This window comes from Acinonyx jubatus, chromosome B1, assembly GCF_027475565.1.
Source record: "Acinonyx jubatus isolate Ajub_Pintada_27869175 chromosome B1, VMU_Ajub_asm_v1.0, whole genome shotgun sequence".
Lineage (NCBI taxonomy): Eukaryota > Metazoa > Chordata > Mammalia > Carnivora > Felidae > Acinonyx > Acinonyx jubatus.
Genome location: NC_069382.1, coordinates 157,422,141 through 157,435,905, shown reverse-complemented (window position 1 = coordinate 157,435,905; position 13,765 = coordinate 157,422,141). Strand labels below are relative to the sequence as shown.

General features: G+C 36.0%; 1 long non-coding RNA gene across 2 annotated transcripts in view; it reads right to left on the bottom strand.

Moving 5' to 3' along the window:
- The window catches only part of LOC113604742 (uncharacterized), a 134,395-nt gene that overhangs the window by 107,136 nt on the left and 13,494 nt on the right, over window positions 1–13,765 (bottom strand). For both annotated transcript variants that reach the window (XR_008296315.1, XR_003426840.2), the window contains exon 2: window positions 11,800–11,888. This is a non-coding gene — a long non-coding RNA (uncharacterized LOC113604742). The remainder of the gene's footprint in view (window positions 1–11,799; window positions 11,889–13,765) is intronic.

Genomic DNA, 13,765 nt, shown 5'->3' with positions numbered 1-13,765 from the left:
GAGTAAAGGCTGTATTAGTACTTGATGGGATTTTTTTTATTACTTTATTTTATTTTTTTTTAGAGGGAGAGAGAATGTGCACAAGCTGGGGAGAGGGGCAGAGGGAGAAAGAATCTTAAGCAGATTCCATGCTCAGTGCAGAGCCGAATGGAGGGCTCAATCCCACAACCCTGGGATGGTAACTTAAGCTGAAATCAAGAGTCAGACGCTCAATCAACTGAGCCACCCAGGTGCCTCTGGTAAAAAAAAAAAAAAAGTTTTTTAAGCACATATAATCAATGGAGAAAAATAAACAGCTGAGGAAGTCAAAGGGAAGAGAGAATATAGATAGGGAAATAGCAGGCCAGCCATATAATTTCACCTAATCAAGTCCCAGACAACCATGGGATACATATAGGTAAATCTGGCTATAAATATCCTGTTACCAAAACAAAGAAGAAAAATATGATCAATTGCAAAATTCATATATGCCAAAATATGTCTTTTATGCCAGCCACTGTGCTAAGCATTTGATATGTATTAACCCACTTAATGGTCATAGCACTTCTATAATTTGGTGTTTTGTTGTTGCCATTTACACAGATGGAAAACTGAGGCTCTGAAAGGTTAAAATAAATGGCATTAGAGACACTGGAATCCTAGTTGTTTGGGTTCATCGCCTGGGGTCTTAAGGAATAAGCTATGTTGTTTTGAGAGACAACATAAAACAAATAATAAGTTTAGAGGAAGCATTTCCTAACACGAAGATCTGAGCCTTCAAAAAGACCAAATAGTCTTTGACAAAGTAATTGGTCTCCAGATATGAGGATGTCCCAGATCAAAACAAAAAAAAATTGTTTTTCATTTTAAGGGTGAAGGAATATGATGTACAGCTGACAACTTTTTTGTTTGTGTGTGCCAAGTAAGAACATTAAAACAAGTACCAAGGATAGTGGACATCATTTCATGAATACATGACACTTAAGCACCAAAAAAAAAAAACAAAAAGCATAATGTAAAACATAAAGGACCTTATTTTTTGTTTGTTTATTTGTTTGTTTTAAAGTTTATTTATTTTGAGAGACAGACAGAATTAGCACTGACAGCACGGAGCCCAACAAGGGCTCGATCTCACTAACCATGAGATCATGACCTGAGCCGAAATTAAGAGTTGGATGCCTAAACTACAGAGCCAACCAGGTACCCCTAAAGGATCTTGTTTTTAAATTCTGAATAAATTCAGTTTTGTGAAAAAAAATGTACACCATCTATATCTTTCTCATTTGCCTCTGGCAAGAACAGTCACAGAATATCAGTGGTGCATGAACTGGCATTCAAGATTCCTTGACAACATCTCTGTGGAGTCTCTATGACCCTATCACAGCGTGAGCCCAAAAGCAGAACTGAGACTCCATCCTTCTCCTGGCTAGATCTCAGGCAGGTTTCAAAATTAAGTCTCTTAAGGACCAGAAGATTTGATCAGGTCAGAAAACGCAAAAGGTCAATGGAAAGTGACCAGAGTGGGAGCCCCCAATTTATGATTTTCATGCAAGATGCACACAGCCCTCACAAATAGGAACACATCACTGCACTCTCCAAAATACACCATGGTGACACTTACTATAAGGCTATAATTCCAGTCCTGAATGAAACCAATGACTATGACTTTTAAAAGAACATGATATGTTTGAAGAAAATAGAAGATTAACACCAGAACATTATTCGATTTTCCCAGTGCTAACACATTTGGCAGTATTTTTCTATTTTGGTAAAGAATTTGAGTTGCTTATAAATTTATGCTGGGCCCCAATGGATGCTTTCAGAGAGAGACTGAAGCAAAGCAGCCCCACTCTTTCAGAGAGTTGTATTTACAATACCTACTGTTCCTATATTTCCATTAGAATGCAATTATCCTTCTTGGGAAAAAATAAAGGTCACTGGGTTAATGGAGCTCACCTCTCTTTTTTAGTCCATAAATAATAAATAAAATATAATATTTAAAAAGAAAACCACATCCTGCATACCACTGTATTACTGATGCTCTTTTTCATAGGACATTTGAGTATATGACACTTACAATGGCCATAATCGTTGCTGTCCATCAATTTCCCACAGCACCGGTTCAGTAAAGAAGTACACAGCATGCATCTATTAAGTTGATATTCATCAATACTAAAACGTTGAAGAAATTTCCCATGACACTTTCAAATCAGATTACAGTACATTCCACTCTGAATTTGAGCAGCATATCACAGAATGATTTATCCTAGCAAATACACAGAAAATCTCATGAGCTTTATCCGATAAGCATTGACAAATGTATCCATTTTAAAAATTCTACATAAATACAGATTGGAGCACATTCCTCTGCTTCCAGAATGGCTTACCAACAGGACTTGTGAGCGGGCAGTAGGCAGTGCTCATGACCATGCTAATAAGAATAAGTATCTCTAGGCTAGATTCTGCTGCCACTAGTTTGCCTAATGAAAAAACAAAGACTTTCTGCCAGCTGAATAGCTGAATAGGGCTCTCAGCCCAAAAGAGCCTAATCAATGCTTTCACTTCAGGCTTCCCAAGGGATCAACTAAGCAATCGCTCCAGTACCTGGCACATCAAGATTTATAAGGCAGAGTAGGAACACATGGCCTAAATAGCTTTGGAAAGCCATTTGTTTTGAGAAAAAAACAAAAACCTTAGACCCACAAATGTTAGATCACCATCACCCTGTAACTAAGGCTATGTGACTCCTCAGATTAACCTAAGAAATGTTTTAAGTAACAAGGAAATTATAATATACACCTGAGCTTGCTATAAGCCCTGTTAAACACTTGTAAATCACATTCCCCCAAAATAATGAAAATGAAAAACTCTGCTTTCCACCTGACACTGGCTTGTGTGACAAAATATAGCTCCGTTGCCAACCAGCAGTACACAGGGCTCCCACCTCATCAAGAATTTCAGGAGCATCACAGAACACCCCTGAGAATAGGCACTTTAACTTCAAATTATAAACATAACAATGAAGCAGCCAACTGTTTTCCTAAGCAATACAGCATTTAAAGTCACAATTTTTTAAAGTTGATTTGAAGGGTATGTATCTGTCAACAGCACGTAATTATTTTTAATTATAATTAGCAGCAACGAAAGTAAAGACTACCATGTAGTGGGTGTTGTTCTGCCAGGCATGGGTCTGATAGTTTTATAAGGGTTTTCTAATTTAATCCTTGAAAAATCCCTATGGTCTGTGAGTGGGTGACAGGTTGCACAGCACCCCAAAATACGCCACTTTGGCATAAGGATTATTTCGAGCTAGGGACACTTAAAAAACAGCAGGTGCAAGAAGGACATTCTAATGTCCTACTTTTCTTCCTGAAAATACGTGATTAAAAACTCTCATGTGAAGGATGCCTAGAAGACTCAGTCGGTTAAGCGTCCGACTCTTGATACTGGTTCAGGTCATGATCTCACGATTCATGGGTTCAAGCCCCACATCGGGCTCTGTGCTGACAGCACAGAGCCTACTTATGATTCTGTCTCTCTCTCAGTTTCTCAAAATAAATAAAATAAATATTAAAAAAAAAAAAAACAAACCCTGCCATGTGAAAGATGCCCTCCCTGTACCAGGAAAAAAGAACCATGCTTCAACAGGGAGTCAAAGCTGAGAGATTCTGTACAAACAGAACTTGTTAAAATACTTCTTATCTTCCTTTAGCCTCCCCATATATTCTAGTGACTTTCCCACAATTAACCTCTGTTCCACCTCATATAAAAGTACTTTCTACAATTTTGCTATTTCTTTGGGTCTTCATGTCATGGTGAGCGCTCCTACATCACATAAAACTTACATAAATGTGTATGCTTTTCTCTGAGTAATCTGCTATATATATCAGTTACATTTTCTACCCCAGATGAAAAATCCTAGAAGGGTAGAGGGAAAATTTTGCCTCTCCTGCATCTATGATGGTTTGTTATCTAATTAACACTAATGATCCATCAGCACAGTGTTAAGATCTAACATTTAAATAGAGACACTTAATTTTCCTTAGTATTCATTCTCAATGTAAATATTTGGGACTTTGAAATTTACGTAGGCTTCCCCAAAAGATTTTTTTTAATATTAATCATTTTTATGAGTATCATCAAATACTTCTTTACTCATCACCAGAAATTATACATCTGTTTTACATAAAATCAAAGTAGGCTGATTGCCATTAGTTAAAAGGCAGATTTCCTGAAAACTAAAACAAATGCACCTCTTTTAGAATTATTTTAGTTCTGACATTATTCTTACAATGAAATTCTAGGAACTTGTAGATTTATAAGTATGCATCATTTTAACCAAATGATTAAAAAATATAAATCTTAAAAAAATATAAGTCTTAAATCTTATACAATTGATAAATAAGGATTGGCTTGGACTTTCCATTCAGATAATCTATCAACTCCAGTAGGATTAATTTATACCAACTCTGGTATAAAACCAGAACTCCAGGTCAAACAAGTCTTTAGTCCGGACTATTTCAAGTGCTTAAACAGCTGCATGATCTGTAACCATGCATAGGGCTGTGTCCTAGCTCCATTCAACAACTTACCACTAAGAAAAAAGAATGCTTTGTTCTCAAGACAAAGGCTCCACTCGGAGTGGAGATGCTGACCTAGATCCATGATGCTCAATGAGGAGGGATGGTTTAGTGTAACTATGTACAAAATTATAGCACTGTTTTATGACTATGGTATTGAAAAAGATGTAGCAATAGAAGTCAAGGTGAGGTTATCTTAGAGAAGGGAGGGTGGTATGACTTTAAATTTAAAATCTCTCTTTGCTTGAGCCGGGACATCCGGGACATCCGTCTTCCCCTGTCCTTGGACTTTGGCACTCCTAATTCTCAGGCCTTTGGACTTGGACAGGGCCTTACACCGTCAGGCCCTCAGTTCTTGGGCCTATGGATTCCAACTGGCACTTATACCATTGGTTCCCTTGGTTCTTAGGCCTTTAGACTTGGACTGAATTACACCACTGGCTTTCCTGGTTCTCCAGCTTGAAAGCAGCAGATTCAGAGTGTGGGACTTCTTGATCTCCATAATAGTGTAAGTCAATTCTCATCTCTTTCTCTCTCTCTCTCTCTCTCTCTCTCTCTCTCTATATATATATATATATATATGGAGTATATGTATATATATATACACTCTCTCTTTATATATACTCCATATATATATATATATACACACTCCATATATATATATATATATACACACTCCATATATATATATATATACACACTCTATATATATATACTCCATATACATATATACACTCCATATACATATATACACTCCATATAATATATATACTCCATATATATACTCCATATATATATATATATATATATATATACACTCCATATATATATATACTCCATATATATATATATACTCCATATACATATATATACTCCATATATATATACTCCATATATATATATATATATATATATATATATATATATATATATATCCCATTGGTTCCATTTCTCTGGAGAATCGTAATGAATACAGACTTTTTGAGAAACACCAGTCCAGATGATTTAAGTTTCTTCCCTTTAGTTGATAAAACCAACGACTTTATTTGATCCACACATAGTTGAGGCAGCATGGTGAACAGAGTACTAAATTCAGGTTTCTACTCCCACTTTGGCTACTAACCATCTGTATCAACATAAGCAATCCATTAGCTGACCTCCAAGGCTCCATCTATCACTAACAGTTACTCGTCCTGGGGAAGATCTTGGAGTCCACAGTGAGTCATAGGTTCCAAGAGTGCCTCCAAAACACCTCCAGCATGAGAATATTCAGCCAGTCACAGGTTGGTTAGCTCCTTGACCAATGCTCAGTCTATCAAGAAATTTTCGACCCAACAATGATGATTCATAACTAATTCATCAGTGGGAATGCCATGCAAAAATAAGGATTGATTTTTATTGAAAATTGTTAGAAATACATCTATTCTTTTTCCTTTGCCCTTCTCATTGAATTTCTTACAAGTAAAATATATTGAATCCATCTGTTAATTGGTATGCCCATGGCTGGTGCCCTGGTCCAAGATCTGCTCATTGATCTCCCAACTGTTCTCCAAATCCATGTTGTCCTTTCTCTGCTAATACAGCCCCCACATCATTACACCAGTCACCTATCTAAATGTTAATCTGATCCATCTCCTTCCTACTTAAAGACTATCAAAGAGCTCGAAGTCCAGATTCTTCAGCACTGTTTCCAATATCATATCTGACCTCAAATGACATTCCCAAAATCAACTCTAACAACTGTTCTCACCTCCCAAGACCTTTACTCTTAGGGACTTTTGGATTCAAGAATCTCCAAATCCAATCTGTCCTCAACTAAATAAAGTTACGAAATAAATTTTATTACTACACACAAGCTGCTCTCTTGCCCTAAATCCTATCCCTTTTGCATAAAAATTTTTGCAAGGATAGAATTTCTTTAAAGAATCAAAAGGAGCTCTTTTAATCAGTAACTATTTTGGGTACACTTTATTTTTTTAATGCCACTCAGCCTCCAAATTTATATGGTTTGTAACTCATTTAACTGGTTAATCATTCATATAACAATCATTTATGAATCTTGTGTGTCCTATATTTGATGAAATATATATTAAGCTATCTGTTTGCTCTACCCTAGGGAATAATGTGTTTTTCCTAAGCATTTCAATTACTCAAATATTTCATACTTGAGGTCAATACTACAGCATGCTATGTAAATTATTTTAATGTAATGACACACATAATTAAAATTTTTTTTCATAAAAAATCATGGTGGGAGACCAAGAAATTGAGGCAATATTTACCCCTTTGATGTCACCTTCTTTCAAACTGACTTAAAATTTCAGAGTTGGTATTTTTGTTCCTGCTCGTATTACTTGACGTGACCTTTAAATGTCCAGCAAGAATCAAATAGGATTCCTTTGATATATGTCTATCTTATAACCATACTTTCAGTTTCAAATCTGTAAAGAAAAAATATTAAAAAAAACATTTCTTCTGCAAAATGGCAAGTTTGGAGTCCCTGGTGGCAAACAAAATCCTTTTATCTTCATCTGTAAAGAATTTTACTTTTTGTTAAGAAGCAATTATCATCCTCTTCTGGTATAGACCTTGAAGGCAGGGATCCCAGCCAACTTGTCCGCTACTGCCTAGAATGGCGCTTGGCTCAGAAAGTAGGCGCTCAATGAAAACATATCGAGTGGATTTATGAATAGGCAAAAGGAGGTGTTGCACAACCACAAAACAGAAGGTCTCCATATAAATGAATTCCTTAAAGTGTGCTATTTCACCAAATATAGGCATTTTTCAATCCACTACTGCTAAATTCATGATGTAAGGAAAGAGTTTTGGCTTTCTGAAAGACATACATTTGGTGTTGACTTGCATTGCTTTCATCAAGACCTTTCATAAGTACTATATTTAGAAATGGTTTTGTAAATCTGCTACTTTCCCCTATTTGTAGGTATTTAGCCAAAGGAAGGTAGTTTGCACACACCTATTTTAGAGAAACAACCTCTCCCTGTTAGTAATGCATGGCAAACTTTAATGGACATAAAAAATTACCTGGGATGGGGCGGCTGGGTGGCTCAGTTGGCTAAGTGTCTGACTTCAGCTCAGGTCATGATCTTGCAGTTTGTGAGTTCGAGCCCCACATTGGGGTCTGTCCTTACAGCTCATATCCTGGAACCTGCTTTGCATTCTGTGTCTCCCTCTCTCTCTGCCCTTCCCCAGCTCACATTCTGTCTCTCTCTCTCAAAAATAAATAAACATTAAAAAAATTTTTTTTAATTACCTGGGACATTTGATTTAAAAAAAACTCAAGACTCCTTTATACTCTAGAAAATTCTAATTTGAAAGGTCTGGGGTGCAACCTGTATTCCTAAAAAGCTCTCCAGATTATTTTGATGAGGACTACTCTGCAAGAAACACTATATTTGAGGCTAAGAGCAAACATTATTTGTTTTTTTAATATATGAGTAATGTTTGTGAATGCTGGAACAGAACATGCTTTACGAAATATTAGGAAGTCTAAATAATTTCAGATTTTCAGTTAGTAATTATACTACCAAGAGTTCTTCCTTCCTGGAAGAATACCAGTTATAAATTCTATGGTCTGAATTAGACAAGTATCATTACAGAGAATGTTAGTGAGAAGGAAGATATATTACAGACACCCCATCCCTGTGTTATCAGTGAGAAGTAGGCACCTGAATTCTAGCACTTGTGTGCTATGAATTAATTAAGTGATCTTGAGAAAATCGCTTAATCTCTACCTCCAATTCCTCATTTACAAAATGGGATTAACCCGTACCTACATACTTCATAAAAACTTTCTAGGGGAAGGGGCACCTGGGTGGCTTCAGTTGGTTGAGCATCCGACTTCAGCTCAGGTCATGATCTCACAGCTTGTGAGTTTGAGCCCCACGTCAGGCTCTGTGCTGACAGCTTGGAGCCTGGAGCCTGCTTCAGATTCTGTGCCTCCCTCTCTCTCTGCCCCAACCCACTCGCATCCTGTCTCTGTCTCTCTCAAAAATAAATAAACATTAAAAAAAACTTTTTAGGGGAAAAACATATTATATAACAGTGACTTGAACCGTTCAAAAGGAAGATATTTTATAAATAAAATATTGGGATGTTGCTCTACTTCAATAAGTTTGATGCTGTGAACGAAAGTTAGAAGCAGGAAAACTCCCACCAAAATAACTATTCAAACTAAGTAAGCCTGCCACAGTTTTGTGGATGCTGACAGAAGATATGAGACTCTTGAGTCAGAGACAAAGAAAGTTACTAGTTGCAGCAAAAGGGATAACAGGAGTATCAGTATGGTTGTACCAGTGCCCAAGTCCCACAAGGCAATGTTGAGAGCCCAGTGGAGCCTGCATATGCAGTGGGGTGAGTCACTCAGAGGAGAGCCAAAGCTTAGGGAATCTGCAGCTTTTATAAAAAGCAGTAAGCAAGCCTGTTTGTCTGAAAGGAGACCAGGTGCAATACAAGAACTGCAATGTATTATCTTCTCAGGATTGCCAGCTACATTATCAATCCTGAGAAGTGGCCTAGGTAAGAGAAAAGTCAAAGCCCCAGGATTTTGGCACATTCAGCAAGACACGTAAGGGCAGAAGAAGCTCATATCTGACTGTATCTCAACATATAGGGCATAATAATACAAATAAAGAAAACTTTAAAATAAGGTTATATGTTTTCTTAAACAAATATGATTCTAGGGGTGCCTCGTGGCTCAGTTGGTTAAGCATCTGATTCTTTTTTTTTTTTTTTAATGTTTACTTATTTTTGATAGAACACAAGGGGGAGGGGAAAAAAGAGGGAGACACAGAATCTGAAGCAGGCTCCAGGCTCTGACCTGTCAGCACAGAGCCCAACAGGGGACTCAAACCCACAGACCATGAAATCATGACCTGAGCTGAAGTCAGTCGCCCAACCAACTGAGCCACCCAGGCACCCCTTAGTGTCAGACTCTTGATCTCAGCTCAGATCTTGATATCAGAGTTGTGATTTCAAGCCCCACAATGGGCTCCATGCTGGGCGTGAAGCCTACTTTAAAAAAAATTAAATAAGTAGAATACAATAAAAAAAATAAAAGAATTATGATTCTAGTTCCAAGGGAAAAAAATGCATGAAGGAAGTTTTACCATGCTCTACGTTCCATTGTCTTTGGAAAGAAGATCACAAGATTAAAATGTGAAGACTCCTAACTTTCTATTGTTCATGTTAACAGATAACCATTTTAAAAGCCACTACTTTAATCTGTAGACTTGAAAAATGACTAAAAACTCCTGAAGTAACCGCCTCATCACAGAAATATCCTCAAAATAATGGTTGGTTTCTATGAACTAAGAATAGGAGAATAGTCACTAGGACTACCATGGAATCATGAAAGTGAAGCCAATAATAAGTATGTGATGGAAGAGGAAGAAGGCATGGGGAATGGAGAAATAATATATGGATAGCAAGTCTGGTTTTCAAGATTCAGTTGGATTTAAAGCAGCACAGAAAGAGCAGGAGGGTTCCACATCCTGTTTTCTCTCCTTTATATTGTGAAAGTATGGATGAGGGCCAGTCATTCTCAGCCAGGTTTTGAAGTGCATCATTTGGCTGCCAGATGCCCATTATACTAATTGGATCACTAGCCTCCTCTATGTCTCATTGACACAAGGATTCCAGGGCTACCGATTTCTTTTGCAGCATTAAAATTTAACAATACCCACGCATACAATAAACTATAAAATATTCACATCGGCCTATACTCCACTTTTGTATTATACTGTAACTCCAGAATGATTCTTCAGTAGCCTACTTGAGTGCTGTGAAGGAATGCCAATACTAAATAGGTTTCTCATGCTAAGACATTTAATTTTATACTTCCGGAGCATATACTTGAAGCATTTGAGAATATTTACAGTTTGACTAGAATCATCATCTTCCTTAAGATTTTTTTCTTGTTAAGCCTATACATACAACTGCTCCAATCCAACAAATAACAAAAATTAGAGTATTTTTGTTAGGAATAGAAAAAAAAAATTTAATACCTCCACATTCAGAAATTAAAATGATTACAAAAATATACACACGGCTATATATGTATATTGTATATTGAATTCTAAGAAGAGTCTATGAACATCATTAATTAGTTATAGATACATTGATTCATTTTGTTTTATTCTCCATTTAAAAGGAGAAATCTGAATAAATATTAATATCAATCTCCATTGAATGAACTGGTGCTAAATGAAAGTAACTTTCCATAAAAATGTCTACATATTCATGATTTATAAAATGAGATTTTCTATTAATGCTACACTATTTAACTTTTTCCAAGAAAGACTCATATACACAACGGATCTTATATTAAACAGGGATCTGGGTTGCAGACAACAGAATCCACTGTGATTGGTTTAAGAAAGAAAGGATTTACTACAGGTATTAGGTAGTTATAGAATCTTTGGAAAGGTTAGTGAAATCATTTCTAGGCCAAACTTCCAGGAACAACTTGTTGAAGATGCTGAGCAGACCCCAGAACTACAGTGTTTCCACCACAGTCAGGAAATTAGAGCCACCACATCTGAGCAAAGAGTCATGCGGTTTTTGCTAATTCCTGTACCACCAAAATGGATGCCCCCGTCCTACCTTTTCTGCCACACATATTAATGTCATAAAAATATATCCGTCAGAATCTAAATCATGAACTCATATCCTAAAAGACAAGTGGGGGGAGGGGCCGGAAAAGGTAGGTTTTGTTTTAATGCTTTGGTTTGGTTTTATGTTCTACATTGAGATGGTGGGGTTTACATTATTGAGAACTATAAAAAATGTAGCCATTTCAAAATGCAGCCGTGTTCAAAAGATTGTGGGTAACCTCAAATTGCAAATGTCAACTTCAGATTTTTATCACAAAATTTAGGGTACTTTACTTAATACATTTTCCATGTTTTTTCTCATTCTAGATAAGTAAATGGAGTGTCTTAGCAGTCCAGTCATTTTTTATTGTTTTCTTATTTTGCTTATAATAAATTTTGGTCTTCATCCTATTTTCAGTTTTAGTTTCCTCTAGATTGGTTTGAAAACTCATTATGACATTACAGAGTTCAAAGCACAAACCCCAAACTATTATATATTTCTTTTGGCCAATATTCAATTTGTAACATGTCTTTTGTCTCTGAAGTTCTGTTAAACTCTACATACCACCTGCCACTGTTTTCCTTAGGGGACTGCTAAGACCTAGATAGAACATTTCTGTGTCACTTACTCTCGATAGATTGTGGTCTGGCAGAGTTGGAGCTGTACTTCCTTTGGAAAACTATGAAATGACATATTCTTCTTTTGACGTAGTTGAATCTTAAAAAAAGAAAGAAAACAAACGATAGCTTACAGAAGGGCTAAAGGTAAATGATTATGAGGTTCTATATCAGCTCAGCTCCCTTTCACGTTTCTGATAACCAAAAAAAGAGTCGATTTTATGTGTTCTCCAAAATCTGGCCATTTTTTATGTGGTAGATGTTGGCAGTTGTAATCTTCTTTATCTGGATTAATAAGAATTTGGTATGATTCTAATAGAGCAAAACTTCTCCTATGGAAGGGAAGGAGTAGGAGACGTTGATAGTTGATAGGAGATGTAGGAGATGGTCTTCCCCAACATTCCATAGTGTTAGACACCCCACCTCTATGACGGAATTGTAAGAATTCCACCAGAACTTAGCTTGCTCAGCAGAGCAATCAGGATAAACCATTGACCAGAAAAAATTAAATCTATTGGTGCCTGGGAGTCTTTCATTGGAAGATGTTAGAAGTGAGAAATTCAAAGGTGAATTTTTCCCCTCTTCTAAAGTATTAGGTTATAATACGCATAAATATTGCATCTGTCTTCTATCATTAAGAAAAAACTATGATGTGGTACTAAATCTTTAAAATATTTTCATTTTCAAAAGGTTAAAAACAAAGATATGCTTATACCACTTCATACCATATACAAAGATTAACTCAAAATGGATCAATAACCTAAATATAAGATGTAAACACTATTAAACCAGAAAACATAGGGATAAACCTTCATGACCTTAGGTGTAGTAATGGACTATTAGATAGAATACCAAAAGCACAAGCAGCAAGACAAAAAATAAATGGAGCTTCATCACAACTAAAAACTTTTTGCATCAAAGGACATTATCAAGAAAATGAAAAGACGACATATACAATGGGAAAAAATATTTGCAAACCATATATCTGACAAGGGTTTAATATCCAGAAGACAAAGAATTCCTACAACACAGTAACAAGACAAACAAGCCAATTTAAAAATGGGCAAAGGACTTAAATAGATATTTCTCCAAAGAGTGTAAACAAATGACCAATAAATACTTGAAAAGATGCTTAATATTCTTAGTCACTTTGGAAATGCAAATTAAAACCACAATAAGTTACCACATCACACCTACCAGGATGGCTCTAATTTAAAAAAGAGAAAAGGGAAAAACAACAAGTGTTGGTAAGTATGTGAAAAATTAGAACAATTGGAACCCTTGGGCATTGCTAGTGGGGGTATAAAATGGTACAGCTGCTTTGGAAAACAGCTTGGTAGTTACTCAAAAAGCTATAGAATGATCATATGACCCAGAAATTCCACTTCCAGGTGATCCATTCTCCAGCTACCAATTCTGGCAACCACTGAAAATCATTTGTTTTCTTTCCTTTGGTTGTGCCTTCCACACTATCATGTAAGTAGAATCATACAATACATTGCTTTTTGTGTCCGACTTAGCAAAATGCATTTAAAGATCTCCCTGTCTCATGTGAATCAACAGTTTCTTTTAATTGTCCAGCTGTATTTCATTGCATAGATGTATCAGTTTATCAACTCACCTGTTGAAAAATATTTATAAGGACTATCCTCAAGTTTTCCTTTTCATTACTAAAGAATTAAAACTCCATTTAATTACTAAACAAGCATAGTTTTTTGCATTGATAATTTATTTTAATTCTGTGAAATATTTATGATGTACAGACTTTATTATTTATAAGAAGGCCTAACTAACTAAAAGCTCTCATTTTCTGACCTGCTAGGTAACAGTTTTCTATAATGGCTACTAGATTAAATGATTTGAAATGTTAAGGTGCTTAAACACTTAAGTAACAATGGCTACATGTCATGAGCATATCTTTTTAATGCCATTTTAACCATTTTTAAGTGTACAATTCAGTGGCATTAATTACATTCA